Genomic DNA, 22,177 nt, shown 5'->3' with positions numbered 1-22,177 from the left:
GGAGGGCTTTCAGCATGACTCCGAAAGTTAAAAGTGAGACAGCACATGCGCTAACTTCGAGCTAATTTCACACATCCAGATCAAGCTTTGGCGGGTAATTTACACAATTTATATAAACTGATTCACTACGTATATTTGCCACCCATAATCAAACAACAGTAAATTGATATTCGAAACAGCTGCGTATTCTGCGTGCCCCTCTAACCTCATCAATAATATGAATATATTTTATTGAGCATAATATCTGCCAGAGAAATTGAAATAGATCAGTTTGACTCTCTTTGCTTTATTATAGAATCCATTTGACGTTTTTGAAGTGCAAAACCAAACACACAAAAATTACTAGCCTTAATTTGTTACCATTTTTTCTCGTCTTTTTCGATCAGAATGAATTTTTTTTTATCCCGTAAGCCTTACAGAGTGAAATATTTTGCTCATGGTTCACATTGATTTTGAACGTCTGCGAGAGCTAACAACTTCAGTGAAAACTTTCGCTAATTGAACGGAATGATGCCTGGGAATGGATTAATCTCATCGTTTTATTTTTTACTTCTCAATGTTTTTATTTTTAAACTTAGCGAAAAAAGTTTTGGCTGGTGGAGTTCATAGTTAGGTCGAAGAAAATTCAAAACTTTAAATTAAACTGATGAGATTAATCAATTCCTAGGTATTGTTCTGTTCACTTAGCCGTGCTTTTGTAAAATTGACACACATGTAAACGCGAACAACAGTTCAGAGAAAATTGATTGTCAAAATTAAATTTCAAATGAAATTGTTTCAATTGAAACAGAGGTTCATTACACTTGTTTGATTATTATGAAGCCTTAGGAACACAATAAGATGTATCAGTAACAACACAAACATCAAAAATCCAACAGTTAACTATTGATCCCATTGTGAGCCGATCGTAAAGAAGTACAATAGCTTCCATTTGTCGGACATTTTTCTTTCGCCTGATTAGCCTTGCATATATTTGATTGCTTCAAGTTGAATTTTTAAAATACTAGACCACTTAAATCATTGCATAATCTTCTAGTGCTTTTTTCCAATAGGAAATTTACTGTCGTTTGGTATTTTGTGCGCGATAATTTGAAAAACATCTCTACTACCATTGAACATTTGTTAGTTATACATCGATGGATTTATTTGAACCCGTCAAGGTGTCGAACGGTTGGTTCAAATGATGTCTAAAGTGAACTAGTCCTATTTTTTTTATTTATCAGTTCAGCAAGGATTTCCGACTGCAGGTGTTCTGCTTGGGAAATTTGCAATCATTAGATCATGATATCTAATGATCAACTAGCGGCCAATTTCACAAAGTGCTTTAATTTGGAGAAAAAACTCTTCGGTCAAAAAAGTTGTTTGCAGTTCACTAATTTGCCCGAATTTTTGTTTGAGCCAGCCAGGATTATATTGAAGTTCTAACATTGGCCAATTTTGAAAATTGCGATTTATAAAATTTTGCTCTGTGTCAATTTTGTTAGCGCGGTCAATCATAAACAGCAATCTTTATATTCATTTCTTTAAATGATACAAAAAAGGAGTGTGATAAAAGTTGATTGGAAAAAAGTTGTGTTCAGAACTAAATGCTGAACTGACCATTAAACAAATTCATCCAAATATAGAGTTAATTGAGAGTAATGATCATTGGCCGTGCATCTATCTAGTTGTAAAATTCAGAATAAGATTTTTTTTAAATTTAAAAAAATCAGTCTTCTAAGTTGATGTTTTCTTGTATAAAAACCTATTTACAGATTTTGTATTAAAATTTTTTATCTCTTCGTTAGATTATCGTGAACCAATATTCTTTGTTAAAAAGTGCGATGTTGAAAGAATATAATTGGAATATTATATGTGAAATACTGAAACATAATGAGTGAAGTATTAGGGGCTACGATGTTTTAAAGAAACAACGTGCTCACTCGGTTCCATCGAATAGTAATTCCTTCAACATAAATTAATTTTTCCAGGCATGCAAAACAGTCAAGAATATAGTTTTCGTTTTGCGCACAAAATTTAGCTGTTTAAATATAAGTCTTGCACAATTTTGAGCTAAAAAATGAAAAATACATAATTTAAAAAATATACCAAAAAATTTTCCAACATAAACCAGCAGAAGAACAAGGCACATTAAAAAAAGATTTTTGAGTTTTAATCAAAATTTTGCAGCCTCCTTTTTGCAGGTATTTAAAACATTGAATGAACTTTTCTCCTTTGGTGCAAATTTGACTGAAGGGCTGGAATCTTCCAGAGCCCTCGCATTATAAAATTTTATTTTTGTAGCTTTTTGAATCAAAAAGTCAGCACAGCAATTGCACTTTTTGACAACCTGAAAGCAATGGATTCATAACAAATTTTGCCAAACATATCTGTTAGTAGTAAGATAATAGGGTACTAAGATAGGGGGGGTTATCCTTCGAATTAATACGTGTGATAATAGGGGGTTATCCTTGGCGGCGCTACATGTAAAACAACGGCCGTGCGTGACACATGTAAACTAGCTTTCTTCCGCTTTTATTCCTTTCCCTTTGCGCCTTTCTCCGGTTTGTTAGATTTGTAAGAAAAGATTGAATTGAAACCAAACTAAACACTCCAAACAAATTAAATATTTACGCTGTGTATTACTACACGCAGTTTCACCAAAATTGCATGCAATTAAATTGGCATTAGCGCCGTCTTATTTTGCGTGCTGGTTCTTCTTCACTGCTGCTTGCTTCTTCAGCTTCAAAGTTTATGAAGGGGTTGTCAGGAGAGGAGCTTTCACTGGAACTGGCGTCAATATCTGCAATATCGTCGGTATCAATATCAGATTCAGTTATCTGCTCAGTTACTACTAATCCTGGATCGGGAGTCTCCCAAGAGCTGGTGGTGGAATCTGGCACTGAGAGAGCGGCTGTTGAGGAAGTTTGGGACACTACAAAGTCATTATCCCATTCTGGACTAGAGCTGAGAAGTAAGTTTGAGTAACTGTCATTATCCCACTGAATATCATCACTACCCCAATCAATTTCATCCACACCACAATCAACGGTCTCATAATGTCCAAAGGGTAGAGTTTTTGTTCCGCAGGGTAGAATAAACCTTTTGTTGTCGAACGCTGAAAGGCATATTTTGTTGGTAGTAACAGTTTCCAATACATGATGATCGGACATTATTCGTGTGTTTTCAGTGCGAAACACGTTCCCTGTCGTCAGTGTGCTCAAGAAATCATCATGCCGGAGACATTGTTGAGCGGCCTTTGTTACTCCTTTAGCCGAAAGTTTTCGACAACCTAAAGAGAAAAAAAGCCTTTCATCAAGTCTTTATATGTTTACTAACCCCTATGTATATAATAATAAAACTAATACCATTCAGGAGCCTACTAACAACCTTTGTAATTTAAAGATAGAACTAACATGCATTAGAAAAGACAAAGAATACTTACTTTTTGAGAGTATTGAGTATAGTTTCGGCTTTAAACACACAAACTCCGTAATAAAATCTCCTGCAAATTCGTCCTTAAACTTGAGGACTACCCGTTTATTTTCCGTACTGTATAAATGGTGATCATTCGGATAATTGGAGAAATCGAATTCACTAACAACTGAAGCGGGCTTTCTTGCTAATTCCTCATAAAAATCTGTACTCCGGATTTTATATAGTAAACTATCCGTGTCACTATATAACAAACGGCAATCAAAATGAGCGCGCATTGTGAAGTAATGGAAACTGTACATTTGATACTTGGCCAAATCAAGTATAGTTGCTCCAATTATTGTTGGGGTATTCCAATAAATCTTTCTAGCGCGGAAGGACAATGCGGCCAGGTTATCTCCGAATATCATGAACCGATCAAACTCAAACTTTGAAATGGAACTCAGAACTTGATCAGCATCTCGTGCAATGGTGAGCTTACTTCGTCTGCGTTTCGATTCGCAATTCTTACCATATACTGCATTGTTCATGAGCATATAAAAGTTCTCTTCGAATTTATTGCTGACGGCTTGACGTTTATTACTGTTGAGTGTTATATAGGGTGCTAACCAATTCGCTTGTTTGAACTGTAGGACACGGTGTACTTTGGCAACAATTAATCCAAGACTAACGTATAATTTGAGCAGTTTGTAATGCAATACATAGTTCTTTTTGTCGAATAGCGTTTGAAGCAACTTTTTAACATTCGAGCTGGGTAATCTGTGTTGTTCTTTTAGCTCAAGTTGATATTCGCCCAACCAATCATCTTGAACAATTTCTTTGGTAGGGGCAAGGGGAAAGTCTCGGTGGTCATCGTGTAAGTGGACAGGGTAATTTAAGTCTACTTCAAGAAAATAACCAACTGAAGCGTCGTTAGGGGTATTGAGGATTTCGTTAAGGGTAATTTCTTAGTTGAAGGCGAATTCCCCCACTGGTAGCATGTCCATTTGCATGACACTCCATAGAGATTATTTGCGTCTACACAGAGCGCAAAAGTTGACTCCTCAGAAGGCCGGTAATCCGATAAATACTTATTATTTGCAACAAAATGACGCTCCTCGTAAACAGATGTTACTCCTCCTCGTATTGCCGGTTCAATCATGTCCAAATGTTCTCGTTCTGTCATCAGCTCAATGTTTGCCCTGCATATCTTTAGTGACGCTTCTTTTGCCATATTGGGGAGAGTGTAGAAATGCATGCAGTCGAGTTTGTATGTTCGAAAGCTAAGTTCACGGTGAAACTCACATACACAAGCTAATAATGCGCAGTCAAGTTTAAGGTATGCGTCATGATAGTCTTGTAAAGTTTTGCACCCCAATAACGTCCACATTTGGTTAGCATGACCTAAATTTTCTTCACTAACAGCCAATTTTCCGCCTTCTAATGTATTGCGCCATTCTGAGAGGGGTGGTAGAGATTGCTCAGAAAACTTTGTACGATCACATACATAAGAATAAGGATAATATCCTTTTTGTTTGAGTAAGTGTGCGTTTGATTCGGAAACCGAGGGGAACATTGCTTTCATGATATCGAAATGTGTGTCAGGTAAAATTTCTACAAGTTTTTCCAGCGAACTGTTCATCATTTTGTACGAATCGATGAATCTTAAATACTCGTAAATTTTTTGTGTTCTTCCTTCTTGAGTTGTAATAGTATCAATCAGAACTCCGAATGTCATTGATATGTATTTCTCATCTGTTGACGGAATGATTTTTATTGTTGTGGTAGACTCACAGTTGTTCAGAGCAAGACAAATATGATGTAAGTCATAGTTTTGTATGTTATGACCGACCACAGGCGTAAAATTGACATACCGTCTCGCTCGATTGCACTTTTCGTGTGCCCAGCCCAAGAATTGGCCACTAAAATGACAATGGTCTAAATCTATGCTCTCTTCGGGGTCAAGCTCGCTGTCAAATGGTTCTTCGCATATCCAACAGTGTGTAGCGCTCTTTTTGTCCAATCTTCTCCGACTTCCGTTGTAGAAAGGAAACTGTTTTTTGCGTTCATGTATGTCCCTTGCTAACGAATGCAGCATTCGAACAAAGTTGCCCATACAATCTTCTGAGCTGTCCACATGATGAAAATAGGGAACGTTCAAGTGATGATCAACAACTGCCAAAGCAAATCCACATGGCTCGTGCTTTTCAATCACGCGTGTTGATGATTGGTCAGTTGCTGCATCACATCCAGCGACGGGTAGGAGAAAAGATTCAAAGTCAAAATAAATGACCAGAGGAACAAACCACGTAGCTGAAAAATTCGAGAATTTGTATTCATTTTTATCTGGTGATGGCATTTGAATAACTGCAGGGGCATTTAGATAACAATTTTCAGTATGAATATTATAGCTTTCCAGTCCATCACGACACAACCAGAAACAATTACGGCAAATGCGATAACCAAATCTGAATTTCAGGTCTCTAACTTTACAAACGACTTTCACAAGGTCAGTAATGAGAACATAGTGATAAATGTCGGCATCATAAAGAAGTAAAAGATCCATAACAAAATCTGATTCAAAAGAGGAGACTCGTAGAGGGTAAAGTTTTCCTTTATCGTAACCAAAGACGTTGATTGCCACATCATTGAGGGTTTCAAAGGCTTTCATTTGCTCAAATCCCATTGGCATTTCAAATTCGCCTACAGGTTGGTGAATGCTCTCTTGCTGACATGTTGCTGGGGATGTTTTGTCAATATGATAGTTCCTGTCATCTCTATCAAGACTGATTCCATGATGCGCATGATACGCTGCCACGAAGCAATAGTTGAAACAATTGGCATCGTCGTGGTTTCGAATGTTGAGTAATCCGCGACAGTTTGCGAGCTTATGGGGTAAGGCAAGATAGGATGAGCCGCGAATTGGTCGGTAGCGGGCAAATTTGATGTCAAGTTTGATTATTTTTTCAACAACCCAACCACTTCCAGGTGAAGCAAACGTAGACAAGACAGCCATCATTTTCTCCACCATGCTCCAGTACAACTCGTTTGTGAGACCCTCTACGTAAGTGGGCGTCATGAGGGAGTTGGCATAAATTTCAATGCGCTCCTCCGTTTCGGTTGCGTTTTCATCTTGATGCAGCTTCAATAACTGTACTTTTACCGCAAATTGTACTTTCTGTGGTCCTTGGCTCAGCCTTTGCTCAATTAGCGTTGCAATTGCAGATCTTTGATTGAGCATGAAGCTCTCAAGATCTCTGTCAGCTGTGTTATTGACAATTTCATAAGTTTGCAACACACCGTTGAAGGCTGTCTCTGCTGTAGCTTCTTTCGGTTGGTATTCAGGTCCAAATACGGGCAGCGAGTGAAGGGAGTTCATATGCTGCGCAAACAAGTGCGCATCATTGAATCCCATGAAGCACGATCGGCAGCAGTTTGTAAACTTCGAGTGGCAAGTTCGCATATGCTGTTCCAATTCAGACAGTTTCCGTGAATTGAACACACATAGGGAGCAGTTGTAAACAGGAAGGCCAACATCGTCTGGATGGAATTTATGTTGATGTCTTGAACGGTTCCCACGAGTGCTAAACGTAGCGGAACAGAAGTTGCATGAATAGACCATTTCTAATAGTTTTGATGAATTTCAAATTCTAACAGAACTTTGATAACAAGTAAATAACTCGGAAATTACTAAGCTCACCAAAACTGAAACACGAATGTAATTTCTGTGCGCGAAATTCAAAATTTCAAAATGCTGCAATCTGATTGGTCGGTTTTGGCGGTTACCTTTATTTCGAAATTTTGTTAGTTATGAGAGAAAAAAGATGTGTTTTCAACTCTCGATTGCAATCCTATGCCAAAATATATCACCATAAGGAACCCTACAGAGTATTGCTGATCATTTTTTTTTTCAAAAAACGTTTTTGGAGAAGCTGGAAAAACATGATAATTTTTAAAATTGTAATAAAATGCGCTATTTTATGCATTTTCAATTACGGGTGGTTAGCGTTGTCCTACGTTCTTAAGTGTGATGAGCAAAAATGCTCCCCGTGCCCAAAAACATAGGACCCATATAAAAAAATTGCTCAAAAATAAACAGAAATAAAGTTTATTTTTCTGTCAATCAAGTCATTAATTAACAATTACATGACAATTACATGACATAAACATGTGTCTTTTTTCTGAGGCCTTTTTTGATGACAGCTGTTATGAGATAAATTTGCACTGAGGACCCATCAAGTCCAAAAATGTGAAGAAAGCCGATCTAACATCTTTCCTTAGGGTACTTCATACGCTAATTAATGCCAGATGTTAATGTGACATTGATTGCCAGATGCTTTGAAAATCGGTGAAGGAGCCATTTTTTGATGATGATGCTTATGAGCAATAATGTCAGGCATCAAGCAGTGATTACAAAACCGTTGCAAAAATTTCAAATTTTTTTCTAGTAATTAGTAATTAGGTTAATTAACCCTTAATTAGTCGCTAATTAGGGGTTAATTATCTCCATAACGGATGAGTAAAATTTGACAAGTGTGATGAGATGTTTTGTACTTCAGAGTATGCTGAGGCTTACTGAGCAATCAGTTTCATCCCAAGTATTTTTTGGAACCGTCTTTTTTGGGGTCAAAGGTCAGAGGTCATGTGTCAAAAAAAATTGTTTTTTTTTTTGTTTTTTTTTAACAAACATGCTCTTTTTCTTTCAATTGATTCCCAAGTAACAAATGGGAGGTGATTCTAGTGTAAGCTGGAGAGCGCATCTACTGAATTAAGTGTTAAAAATTGACGTCTGAAATGCATTTTTTCAAAATTTTTCTTTGATTATTTTGCAATTTTTGAAAATTTCTTCAACTTACGAATTGAATTTGGAAATCAATCCATGCTACAGCTGTGGTATGGAGTTTGCATGTAATTAGCGTCAATACCGCTTACTCTAAAATATGGCTATATCTCTTAAATTTTATGTTTAATATTTAATGTTAGCAAAAATTTTGTAGATTGAGAAGTGTATTTATGGATATAGTTCACACACCACGTCATAGTAGTTGCAATAATCGAGTGTTTGTTAGGAAACGAATGTTTACGTCAGAATGAAAATCCTTTCTGAACATGTTCGAACTTGATCAGTTGCGAAATTTTAATTTCTTTAGCTCAGCAATTTTAAAACTACAAAAACAGATATCAAAAGTTAAATTCAGCTTTCAAAAATTTGAAATCACACTTTATTGAAACAAATTCAAGTTAGCGACTCACTATATAAAAGAGGTTTGTGGTGATTCATCAAAGTTTTTTAAGTCAATCAAATAAGTCCATTAAAGAATTCTCAGGTAGCCGTTTCTTTGGTGCATTGCAAATCTTTGGAGTGTCTGTAACGCCAAAAACACGTGCTGGTTCTGGTGTTTGAAATTGTGTAGCTGAAAGCAACGCTGTATCAAACTGGTTTTCACTGAGCAGAGCGGTAGAATTGTTCTTGTGAATTCCCGCAAAGAAAGATGGACTAGATGTCGGCGTCAAACTGGGACTCGGATCAACTGCTGGTGTTACTGGCAAGCTGGCTGAATCCAATTGCGATTGATTTTCTGGGGAGCAAGGTGATGACTTTATGCCCCACATGTCAGCTAAGTTTTCGCAAGCTTGATAAGCCCCTAACTGGTTTTCAAACAGAGGCACACAGTCGCAATCGTAACGAAACAAAATTCGTTTAACGTCGTTAGGTAATGACTCCACGTCAAAATGTTGAAATGTTGGCAAAGCTTTTGGAGGTAAATGTCCCCCTAATGTAATAACACTGCATTCTGCTGGTTCTGTCTTCTCTGGTAAAGAAGCAATTGCGTTAATGAAAAGCTTAGGTATCAAACAGTGCTGGTAAGTTTGCCAAACATCACCTTGTCTCTTCTGTTGAATTAGCACAACAAAGTTTTCGAACACTGTCTGATAAACCAATGTTCGCTCGAAAGAAATAACAGATTCAGCAAGTATTTGAACTGACATAATTTTTTGCACAAATTTTAAGAAAGAAATTAAAACCAATTTGATAAAAGACGGTTGAAAAATAATGTTTGTCTGGTAACGAACTCTTGAAAGAAAGCAAAGTGCACTGAACGCAAGGTTTAAAGAAAATGAATACCTAGTTCTAAAGTTGTATTGTACAACGTGTAATTCAACAGTTTTTGTCTGGGGTCATAATTGGTTTTAATTTTGGTAGTGTATATGCTCTGTTACATGCTCTACATTTGTTATTATACATGGGTTGATACAGTCTATAGTTTGTACTAACTCAATTCTTATCTAGAACGTATTTTATTATTAGCATTTCATTGTACACTGGTAAATGTTTATTCTTATCAGAATTTCCCTACTGCTGTAGGTTCACATGTGTTTCCAATTTTAATACACACCTAGGGTCACATCTGTTCCAAGATATAAACATATGGACAATTCCAATAAACAGTGTACACTGCACAGCTGGTTCAAATACACACCTAGGGTCACATCTGTTCTCTCTAGAGAAATAAAACATATGGCCCGCATATAATTTCAATAAACAGTGTACACTACAATCGTCAATGACGTCAAAAACCCACCCAGGGTCACATTTGTTTTCTCTATAGAACCAAAACATATGGTCCACATATAATTCCAATAAACAGTGTACACAGCACTGCTGGTTCAAGTACACACCTAGGGTCACATATGTTTTTTGTCTTATCTCTAAGGTCACAGCTGAAGTTAATTATACAATATTTGAACAACAGACAGACTCAAGTACGCCATAGGCGTACTTGAGACTGTATTCACAAATCATTTGGATTTAATTAGGCAGTTTGACGACACTTGTTTAATCCCAACTTGCCGCACCCATTGAATTGTAGTTTTGCACATTATAACACTTGAAAGTAATGAAACAAGTTGCACACTATGCCTTTCACTTCCACTAAAGACACAGAGTTTGGAGATTGTTATTTCGATATTTCCAAAACTGATAAGCGCTTAATCAGGGCAACGCTGAAAACCTATGAAAGGACAGGGACATATATATTTCTGAAATTGTTCAAAAAAGCAACAGACGATTACGAGTTTGAACACAGAATTTCCTTAACTCTTGGAGAGTTTGAAAATTTGGTCAGTTCAGCTAGCAAAATACAGAACTCAGTGACTGATCAGCAGTCATCGCCAAAACCACCACCAGCGAAGAAACCAAAAATTCAAAAAGAAGTTGTCAACAACGATGGTTGAAGCGATGTTTGAGCGTTCTCCAAATTACTTTAAACAATTTCAGAAACAGTTCAAATTTATCATTGTGGAAGAGAAACCTACCTTTTCTATTGGAAATTGTTATGCAGTGTGTGCACATTTTGATTCCGAATTTTGCAATTTAGTAAGTAGCCATTATCACCTTCTGATTGATACAACTACAATTGAAAACGAAACATTGAAACGATTTCAAAGCTTTCCTGTGCCTTGTGTTTATACAGCTTTCAAGTTCTTGTTTTGGACTGCACCAAATTTGGAGACTAATGGAGATGTGTTTTCAAAGCTTAAATTAGCAATCGAATTCAACAGTTCTGCAGAAAAAACTGATTCACAGTCAGTGCGCAAACGACTACCAGCTTTTGCTAACAACAACAACAACAACACTCTATCAAAAAGCAGCTCTGCAAAACAAACAAATGTCAATCCCAAAACGAGTGCGAAGATGCCAGTAGTTGCCCAAAAGACTATCTACAATTGTCGGCCTCCATCAAAACAAATTCAAACTGATTTTGTTAATAGTGCAACTTTACGCAGAGTTGAAACAATTTTGTATGGTCCTCATTCTGGTGCTTTTTGTCAAATTATGGATATTTTTTGAGTGGATATGGAAAATTGAACATTGATTCTGATTTAGTGAGTGTTCGCTTTGTGTATGAAGAAAAAGTAAAGTTTTGAAAAAAAAAATTTTCAAGTTAGTAAGGTTAGAACATCATATGAAAAGCAAAACGAATCAATTCATTATCGCTAATATTTACAAGTTTTTGAGCATTGTAAACAAAATGAGCAATATAAATACAAAACAGTCCACAAAGTTTAGAGTTTGCATTTTGAATTGGTTGATTCTCCAAGAGTTGATAGATATTGTGATTGTCGCCAACAGAAATTATTCTTTGATATAGGTGTTTGTACGATGAAATGGGCCGACCAAGGGGATCGGCAAACAGAAGTTGATTGTTCTTTCTGCATAAAAGTAACCAATGGGTGCCAATATTTTCAGCAGTTGCTGCATTAACAATAAGGAAGCTGTTTCTGTTCATTTTTTCCGGAACGTTGTTGGCCGCAAACACGCCATGAAATTTGTATTTAAGAGTTTTGCAGCCTTGGATTAAATCATTAATATCATCTTCATCCATCATTAATTTGTCAGAATGTGATTCTTTGATACTCTTCTTGCACTATCAACAAAAATTGTGCTCGCTTTTTCACCAATAATGAAAATCTCTGTATTGTTCGGTAGGGACGCAGAAAATTTCAACTCAATAGAAATTGACGAATTTGTAAGCTCAGGATGAATAAAATCATGGGATGCTTGTTGGGTGCTGGTCAAATCAAAAACCATTATGAAATGGTTCGGGTATTCTGTCAAACTTATTCCATGACCATTGTCGATGTAAGCTAAATCCGATATTGTATTAAAGTAGAGACGTTTGTCATCACTTGTTGATATTGAACTGTCTGCCACAGGTAAACCGTTTCGGTAAATATAAATCTGCTCAAGGTCGAATTTGCGGAAATTAAATGGATTTTGTCTGTTGTTTCCAAGAAACGCTTCGTTAGTGTTCAGACAAATTGCTAGTCTACGAATCGGTTCTCTGGCAAAAATATCTTCTTGTTTCCAACTGTGGAGACCCGTTGATGCTAGAAATGTTTTTGTTAGAGTCTCCAAGTATGGATACGAAGCTGGACTTGTTAACAAAGTTTTTTCTATAGCCGATACGACATCATCGTTCAATGTCATCTTGCGCACATACAAATTAGCTTCGACAATTTTTACTTTGTAGTGCTTGGCTGCATCGTCAGACATTATAACAAAATCATCTATTGACCGTCTAAATGCAATGCGAAGTGTCACACCACTTAGCAAATGTTTGTCACAAGTGAAAAAGTCAACTGCAACTTTACCGTAAAATGTGCACTCAGCCGATTGCCTCACTAAGGCTTTCCTTCTGTTCACTTCTCCAGTTGACAGCGCTCCTGGATTTTCTTCGTAGGAATAGCCCTGACATGCCAACCAGGTGTTTTTTGCATCTTTGTTATGTGAAAATTCTGTTTCAATAAAACTTTTATGAGCATAGTTTCCGTTAGCGTTTGAAATTTTTAGTCCATTAGCAGACACTGTACAGTCAGAGAAGAGTGAATGTAAAACATTATTGCAAAAATAGGGAGCATCTGTCTTCGTAACATCTGTTGCTGCTCCTGCGTCATATCTCAAATCAGCTTCTGATAACTGGACAATTTTACATTTCACCTCCAAGAAAATTTTCTGTAAGTCAATAAAATTATTTTGGTCACCGGCGACTTCAAATTCTAACATGGGTCCATTTGGACTGTAGACTGGGCCCAACTTTTGACAAAAACTACCATCGAAAGTTACTAAGAGAGAAGGTTTTTCGAACAAATCCAAAGAACTGTGAGTTGCCTCTGATGGTAACAAATTTGCGATCATCGTTCACTCTGGCAAAAAAATCTGACCGACTTCTTTTTGGAGCTCTGTGCGTTGAAATGGTTTTTTTGCGTTTGTTGATTGCTTTCTGTGGCTTGACTCGTATTGAATTCCTCCGACGTGAAGTATTTCGGCGAGATCCTCCTGTCTGTTTTTTAACAGTTTTTGAGATTGTATTTTTAAACGCCTGTTTAGGAGATTTTTTGCTTCCGACTACATCCAAAATCTTTGGAACACTTTGTTTCAATAGCTCTTTCCCGATACGCTTCGCTGTAGGCAAAATGAAACGACGTGCTAAAGGTAGTGCAACACGTCCAATGCCTGCAGCTAGAGCTCCAAAACCACTTCCTCTTTGACGATAATGTCCAGAGAAGTGAGGCAAAGACGTTGCTTGATTGGCATAATAAGAATCCATTTAAGGGAAAATTTTTTGAATTGTAGTGTTAGAATAACTTTTCCAGTTCCCGAAAAGGGAACTAATTGTCCTGTTTCCGTTCTCAGTTCAATTGAAATCGATTGAATTGTGTTGGTTAGGAGCTTCTTATAGTCTAAATTTGTAAAAACTATCCGATGAGTGGGTTCAAGCTCACAAACACTACCGTTTTTCAGACGTTGTTTTGAATCAATGACTAGCAAAAGAGGAGCCTTAGTGTCACCGACGTATTGGTATTCAATTATGTTGGTGTAGATGAAAATTAGATGTTTTCCAGCACAAAGGTCAGCTGGGAACTCCCCATAATAAGCTTTCGTATCATCACTTTTCATAAACCTGTTCGCATTGGGAATCATTTTGTACCCAATGTGTATTCCATTACCGTCAGGAATACCCTTAAATACAATAATGCTTGGAATTTCTTCGCTGGGAAACGTAATTCCCTCATACTTGCCAAACAAAATTTCATATTTCCCAGAGCTCTTCAACTCTCTGAATGAAAAATGGCGCAGGCCAATTGTGCGCTTAATTGTAGCAAGAAGTTGAGCCACTGTATCAAAGGTTCCTGGCATAAAACTAAATTGCTGTCCACTATAAGGTCTAGAAATAACATTGGCTCCCGAAGAAATCTTTTGGGAATCTTCAAAGTCTTTTAAGTTGTACGCAATTAGATTTCCGTTTACTATGTTTTCTATTTTTGTTGGGAATATGATTTCACTTAGCGCCACTCTCCAATCACCTGCAAGTTGAATTTCGTCATTGAAAAAATTCCGAAATGATGCAAGTGTATTTGAATCAAATATTTCCATTGAAGCTGATGAAACAACGTGAACTGTAAACTCGTCTTCAAACCGGTTGTTGGACATTTTAAACAGGAGGGAGCCTGACAAGTTGTAATTCTGGTTGGTAAAATTTTCCTTGAATTGGTTCCTTGTCTGCGTCGGCTAAGGTGTATGTTGGTGGGCTTTATGTTGGTATTCCCGTTATTTCAAAGACTTCGTCTGTGAATGATTGCATATAACTTTTCCTGAATGCTTTATCTTTTTTAACTACTCTCACAAAGTCTCCAATGTAAAACTTGGGCTTCTGAGTTGAGCTTGTTTGTGCTGCCAATGACACTAGTCGTGGCACATCCGTTTTTGTAACTTTGTTAGGAGCAGTTTTTGTTATTCGATTGACTCTTGAATTGATTGTTTTCACAAATTGGTCTAATTGGTCAATGTAGCTATAGGTCCACTTCTCTTCAAGATACCGATGAATTATCCTTTTGAGAGATCTAATGTTCCTCTCTGCAAAAGCTGACTTTTTTTCGCTAAAGGTACTATATAAAGGAATTCCACGTTTGGTACACAATTGTTTGAATGCTCCAAGAAATTCTGTACCATCGTCAACCCATACTTTTTCGGGCTGTTTGTTTTTGATCATCTTTTTGAATGCTTCAGCTGCTTCGGTTGCATACTTTGTTTTCATTGGTTCCACTCGTAAATATCTTGACAAACAATCAACCGCTACTAGAAGATACTTTATATTGCGGTTATACTTTGCCAGTTTATCAACGTGTGCCAAATCCAGAGACCAAATTTCGTTGATGTCTTTTAAAAAAACTTTAAGCCTGGGAAATTTTAATCGAATTGAACAGTACTTTGTGAAAGACGGCTTTGTCTCCAAATAGGACTGAATTTTACCTAGAGGGAGCTTGCTTTGCGTCTGTAACCGCTTTATGCTTCCATACGATGCTGGTCCTTTCAAATAAAACTGATCCAATTTTTTTACTTCAGGAAAAGAAAGACCACATCTTCTGACTGGTCTCTTCTTTGTCTGTCGTTTGGTCCGGTTCTTCTTTATATCTTTTTTGGGTTGGTTTCGAGCCACTGTGTTGTTCTCTACTAGAGAAGAGCTCTTGCCGACTGGGTTGTTCTCTACTTGGGAAAAACTCTTGTTCACTTTCAGACGAGGCTTCCAAGATTTGCTTGGCATGTGTATTTGCAACAAGATGAGGTGAGATATTAAGAGCAATTAAAATTTTGGAGTATTTTTCAATGTCAATTTTTTTAGTTGGTTGCTGCAGATTGTACAGAAATGTTGAAGCTTTAATGCCCAGTCTTTCTTTATTTACGTGAAGAACGTCGTTCGACTCTACAGTTACTGTTTCAGATTGGTTAATCAAGTCAAGTATGATTTTTGATCTTTTGATTTGGTTTTTATTCATAAAATCTAGCTCTAACAATATGGAGTCGAAATCTTCGCTTTTTCTTTGTTTTTTCACTACTGGTTCAATCTCGCTGTCTTCGCTCATGGGTTCTGTTTTTTCCTCTTCTGCTGTTTCAATCATTTTGTCTGCAGTCTCAACTGGTTCAACTGCTCTCTCTGATTTTTCCATTGAATTCGACTGGTTTCTTTGCAAAAGAGACAGCTGTGCAGCTTTCTGTTTGTAAAGGGGATTGTCCAAAACTTCTTTTTTTACCGGTTGATGTGAAGCAAACATTCGTTTTGGAATTAAAAAGAATTCTTCGGTGTGCATTACGATTTTGTCAAATAACGATAACAAGCGAAACCAACAGTTTTGACCAAATCTGTTTCTCTAGCAAAAAAGTTGCCTCTTTTCTTTCAAACTTGTTTGTCTAGACAATAGTTTTCTGAATGATTTTTCATAGCCTTGGACAAAACTTTTTCGTATTGGAACATTACCATTGACAATGTTGAGCAAACATTCGCAAAGGAATTTAATGAAATGATTTGGAGCTCTCTCTATCTTCTCTTTTAGGTTTGTGTCCGATATGTTTAGCAGCCGCCCCAGCATACAAACTTCTTTCTCTCTCATCGCTTAAACTTGTAATAACGGCTTTAGCTGATGGCAGATAAAAAATTGATGGTCCTGGAGGAACAATATTTGAACAGTAGCGCAAGACGTCTGATGTTTTGGGATCCAAATCAATTAATAAATGACCAAACGGTTCTTTAGTTGCCAGCTCATAGCTTTCTTTTAAAAATTGAGAGTTATTCAACTGTCTACCAATAAAAGTAATCTGTTGTGTGTCACGTGGTGATTTAAACAATATGATATGTGTTGTATTTAGATCAATTGTTCTGGACCATCTGCTTTGCTGGAACAAATTGTGTTTAACATAAATTACACTGATGTTTCTGTGTCGCCCTGCGGTTGCTAATTTTGAAAATTCCTTGTCATTAAAAATTTCTTCACATGAGTCATCGAACACGAGGAGGCAGTTGTCTAACTCTGAAATGAGTTCAAAATTAGAGAATTTTTTAAAATGTTTGTTCAGTTTCTTCTCTAACGATTGGAATTTGGGCTGATTGTGCTGATAAAAATAATAAATTGTTTGAAATTCTGGGAAAAAATTGCCAACTAATATTATTTTGAAAATGAGCTCAGTTTCCCCGCAACAAGATGGCCCGCAAACAGCCATGAACAACCGGTCAGAGGTGGAAATAATTTTATTCATAACTTTGGATTTGGAAGAGCGTATCCAACTGTACAAGAGAGAAGTGAAAAGCAAAATGTGGATTCTTCACAGTCGAGACTGAAAAAAACCAACTTGGCGAGAGACACAGTTATAAGAAAAATTATTATTAAGATTTGTGTAAAGTATACAACCTCTGATCGAGGCAATCTCGAATTGCAAAACCTCCAAGATCGTCTTTCTTGGTGGTCAGCGTCAAAAACCATGTCATTTATGCCTCCGCCCGAATCTAGTTGATCTTCGGTTTGACTCATTTTGAAACAAAATTATTCAAAAAATGAATTGCTTTTCAAGAATGTTACATAATTATTCAACAATAAAAAATTCATACAAAACATATCCAGAGTCGTTGTCTCCTTGTTTGCAAGTGATTGTATAGTTTGCATTCATCGAATCTTGTTTATCTCTAAAAACAATTGACTCTACATTGTTCTCTTTAATCAGCTGCTTGATTTCATCGGGAAGAGTCTCATCGTCCAGAGACATCAGAATTGGCACTGCACGCTTGGGCGTAGGTAAAGGGGTTAGTTTCAACCTTTTCATTTTCTCTTGTAAAGACATGGTACAATTGGAAGTACTCCAGTAGAGAAAGATACTTCTTGAAAGCTTCTATTTCAGCTCCAGCACACACGATCTGCTGTTTTCTCAAAACTGTTTGCCCTCTTGTGTCAATTTTTTCTTCCTTGATAAGAGTAACTGTTAACTGATTTTCAGGCGTTATGCAACTGTAAACTGTCAAATTTGGAGACAAATTCAATTGAAGTAGAGACGGAGCTGGTTTCTCCAACCGACGATTCATTCGTCAGCCACTGGTAAAAGAGTTTTGCCTTCTTATTGGCACAATGCTTGCTTCTTTGTCGTTTTGGGCAACTCAATGCATGTAATTTACAAACCAGTGGCTCCCGATATAATTTCAAGTGTTCAATTTTTGGGCAAAACAAAGTTTCCAAGTTGATAACCTTCCTCTGTAACAGCTGCCGTAAAGTTTCCGTTTTTTCTAATCCTTTTGCGTAAAAATCAGAAAAGGGAAATCGAAGAACTAAACTTTGAAAAATCTGTTGCAAATAATGATAAGGGTACTCTCTTGTCTCCCACGAGAGACCATGAAGAAATTTAGATACCCACAGGAAAGATCTTTGCTCACTCGAAGAAAGTATGTTAAATGAGTTTGGAGGTAAAAACGAAATTGTATCGTTGTAATTTTTGGTAGATACCGCAAGTTCTTTTATTATAAATCCAGATTGTTTACTTCTGAAGCCTTCAAAATCAAGAACAACTGCTCCAGATTTCAACATTCCAGCAAATTGAATAAACTATTTTTGAAGGATTTTACGTATAAACAAAAAGCAATTCCAGTCACATGACCAAGGTACTCATTTGTGACTGAACAAGGTAATACGTAGGAATAGCCTGGACCCTTTTCACTATATTCATATACAAAACCGGAAGCGTCGTGAAGTATCGCATGCAGTCTCAAAACTTTGAACGATTTAAAATATTTGTCGAGGGCTGAATTGTCGATGCCAATCAAACCACCATAGGGTCGTAGTTTCAAAGCTATATCTAAATCAATCTCAGGATCCAAATGAAGACAAGTAGCTAAAAAGTATAAAAACCGTTCACCGTATTGTGAATATTCTTTTTCGATTTCCTTATAAGTTTCGTGAATACTCTTCAAATCAACTGTAGCAATTGTAGCCATATGATTTTATGAACGCTCACTCAAAAATGACACTAGCCAGGCTTTTCCGCCCAAATCAACCTACATGCCAATTTACATGTATCACGCACGGCCGTTGTTTTACATGTAGCGCCGCCAAGGATAACCCCCTATTATCACACGTATTAATTCGAAGGATAACCCCCCCTATCTTAGTACCCTATTATCTTACTACTTCTGTTGCCATCCAAATTTCCCAAAAAATACGCTTTCCATGGTCTAATCAACCATTACTCTGTTTCTGAAGAATTCCCTGGTCAGTAATGACTTAAATTTTGTAGCTAAACTTGAGAATAGGCCGAGATACGGTAGCGTACAATTTTTTTCCACCTTTTCACGTGTTATTGATTGAAATAAAATGTAACATGTAAAGTTATACAATGAAATGAAATGTAGATTATCTTTAAAAAAATTTGATAAGATTCACTGCTAAAAAACTTCCAAATTGGGTATAATCATTTCTCAGTAAAAAATGCTAAAATGTGAAGCAATATTTCTCGGTAAAGCTTTCAAGTTATGCAAAAAGCTGTTGAACATGATTCAGTTCGAAAACTGAATCATGCTTTTTTTTTTCACTTATCTTTTGCATACTATAAGTTTTCTTTACCATTAAATATTACATTGAATAATTTTTTTTTATTTTTAATGTTATTTTGAGGCGAACGATTCCTTTTCCTTCACTGAGCTTTAGCTGTTTTAAGTTCATGATAGTCATCAATTTGCTTGCATTTCATCAAAGTGTGCTTTAAACACTGTTTTCTGTTCAATCACAAGCCAAAAAATCACCGTATTAAAAATGTATGACTTCCAAGATGTACTAATGCTATGTGGAAATCCTGAAAAATATGCCAATCATATTATTAATTGATTTATACTTTGAACGTACCAAGAAAAATATCGTTAAACTTGAGAGTAGTCTCATAATTCGCCATTATTTTTAGCATCAAAGGCATAATCCCTTAAAAAATATTTTTCTGCTATGATCAATTAAAACAGGTGTCAAAATTTGGTATAATTAAAAGCAGTTCAGATCAATTGTTAAGCTTACGAATCATTTAGCAAGTCCTATTGATATTCTGCAGTCCGTTGATATCAGTGATTAACGAATGGTAAGTAAAATCGTTTCGCATCAATAGCAACTTTTATTGATGTGCTCTAAGTTCGGTATTACGAGCTAAACGAAAAATATTGTTTCAAAGCTGATTTAGCAGGAAAAACAGATGCACAAAATTATATAATTTATCACACGCATTATTTCAAATTTTCTGCAGCCTAACTTTGTTATAGATTTTGCATACTAAATACAATATAATTTGAGAAAAAAATTAGCGGAAAAACTGATTGAGGTGAGATATCGAGAATGAAAAAACACTTCAGGCTTCCAAATGGCACACTTTTTAAAAACCTGAGCGCAAATCAGAGTTAGGGAGCAGAAATAATGTTTTAAAAGCAATACTCATGCTTTATTTAGTTTTATTGTATAATTATAGTGTATTAGTAAAACTTTGATGTTGGTTTGAATCTTTTTAGTTGTATCTAAATTTCGCCACCTTTTCCATTTCGGACTCACTCCTGCTTTAAATCAGTGCTTCCTGTAGAAAAATCAGCGCCAATTCATAAGTTCTGTGTCACTTTTTTAGTTCTTCAAAAAATTTTTACCAAAAACAAACTCTTTATACAGTCTTTTTATAGCATTGCAGTAGAAACTTTACAACTTAACAAATGTAAATTGAAAACTAAAATGTTTCAACTTATAATGCCAAAATCAAATGTCGCTTCAAGTTCTTGTCACAAATTTTGGTGCTTCGAGCCTAATGGCAGAATAACGAAATAAACGTTCTCGCTGGAGTTTAATAAGAAAAAGAGCAGTAAATCCGATTGAAAGGAAAAATTTTCTAAAAATCTGAAGCAGGAGCAGAGAACTATTCAGAGAGAACGCTGAAAAAAACTCCAGCAACAGAAATTTTTGTTTTTTGAGCGCTACCTGACAGTACGGACAACATTTACCTTTTGTAGGTTTTAATCAACTTTTTTGCAGCTTCTATCCATCAGTCTACTTAAATTCAAGTTGTTGAATCTGGGTCGTTCCTAGGTTTGCCCAATTTTAATTGTGTCGTAAGTAGGATGGCAAGAAACTCGTTCATCCAGGAGTCGAGGTGTAGCTACCAAAATAAAAAAATGCAGAAAGTGAAAAAAAAAATAAAAGGTCGGGTGAGCTGAACCTTGCATATTCAGTTTTTTTGAATGTACCCCTTATTACTTATACTACAGTTTTATTTAGAAATAACTCTTTTAAAAAGAAATTGATACTAGCTTCTAAGTGCTACAAATTGATTGTTTGCAACATAGGAAAGTTCATTTGTCTATGATGAGTATATAAAAAGTAAAAGTAACTGGAAAACCTCCGTGCAACATGCTACAACGCGAAGAATTACAAAATATTGGTTACGTTTCAAAAAAAGTTTCCACTATTACTATGCTGGGCTGTTCATCAAGTTAAAAACGAGCAGTCCAGTAGATTTGAGAATGACTACATTGCTCTTGCATGCTAGTGCGATAATATTGCTAGATCGTTCAAGATAAACGCTCTTTCCGCCAGGACGTTGCAAGAAAACAATGAACCTTGCAAAAATTTTGCAATTGACCATTCGCTTTTCGAGATAACCATGCAGTTTTCAAAAAACTTAATCACTTGCCTTGTTTTTTCTTTAAAGTTAGCTTTTCGTTTTTCAAGATAACCATTAATCTTGCAAGATCTTGCAAGACAATCAGTTGATTTCATCTGAGTCGTGCATCATTGCACTGGTTTTTATCACAAGCTGAAAAACTCATACAAAAAATGAAAGCAAATGAAAACCAATATAATCCAAATAATTGCCCCCAAATCCTAAGTTTAAAGTTCCTCAGCCCGGGCCATGCTTTTTGTTTCCCCTGGTTATGAACTTAAAAAATTTTGTTGACGCATTTGTAACGCTGTTTTCAATTTATGCATGCATGTCTTGCATCATGTGTTGTGTTATGGATGAATCGTACTCACAGAGTTTTATTTACTGATGATTCTATTACTTGCACGAAATTTAATCAATACGTATATGTTATCCATTAATTTTAGATGCAGTTTGGGCAATAGAAACCAAAAAGGAGCAGAATTGAGATGAATGAGATGTTTAATTAGAAAAAAAAAGAGAAACAATCTGATTGGTTTCAAATTAAAAGACTACAAATGCAAAAAAGGGAGAGCTAATTGGTTGCGGTCACTTGACTATCTATGGTGTCACGGGAGGCTGTCATCGCGTATAGGCCTTCGTTAAGCTGCTTTAGAAAGAGTTTTTTTTACAAAATGCTTTTAAATTATCGAGTTAAAAATCAATCAATCAATCAGAGCTCGGGAAATATTCGGCTTTAGTTTCTCAGCCTGAGGTCCCAGACTGAACTGACCTCTAATCAGTCTT

At 36.2% G+C, this 22,177-nt stretch overlaps 1 protein-coding gene across 2 annotated transcripts in view; it reads left to right on the top strand.

Moving 5' to 3' along the window:
* LOC142343208 (choline O-acetyltransferase-like) overlaps window positions 1–22,177 on the top strand; it is a 154,507-nt gene that overhangs the window by 56,404 nt on the left and 75,926 nt on the right. The gene's annotated exons all lie outside the window — the stretch shown is intronic.

The sequence above is a fragment of the Convolutriloba macropyga genome, chromosome 7, assembly GCF_964194025.1.
Source record: "Convolutriloba macropyga chromosome 7, txConMacr16.3, whole genome shotgun sequence".
NCBI classification, from domain to species: Eukaryota; Metazoa; Xenacoelomorpha; order Acoela; family Convolutidae; genus Convolutriloba; species Convolutriloba macropyga.
Note: the sequence above shows the minus strand (reverse complement) of the source record. Positions and strands in the feature narration are given on the sequence as shown.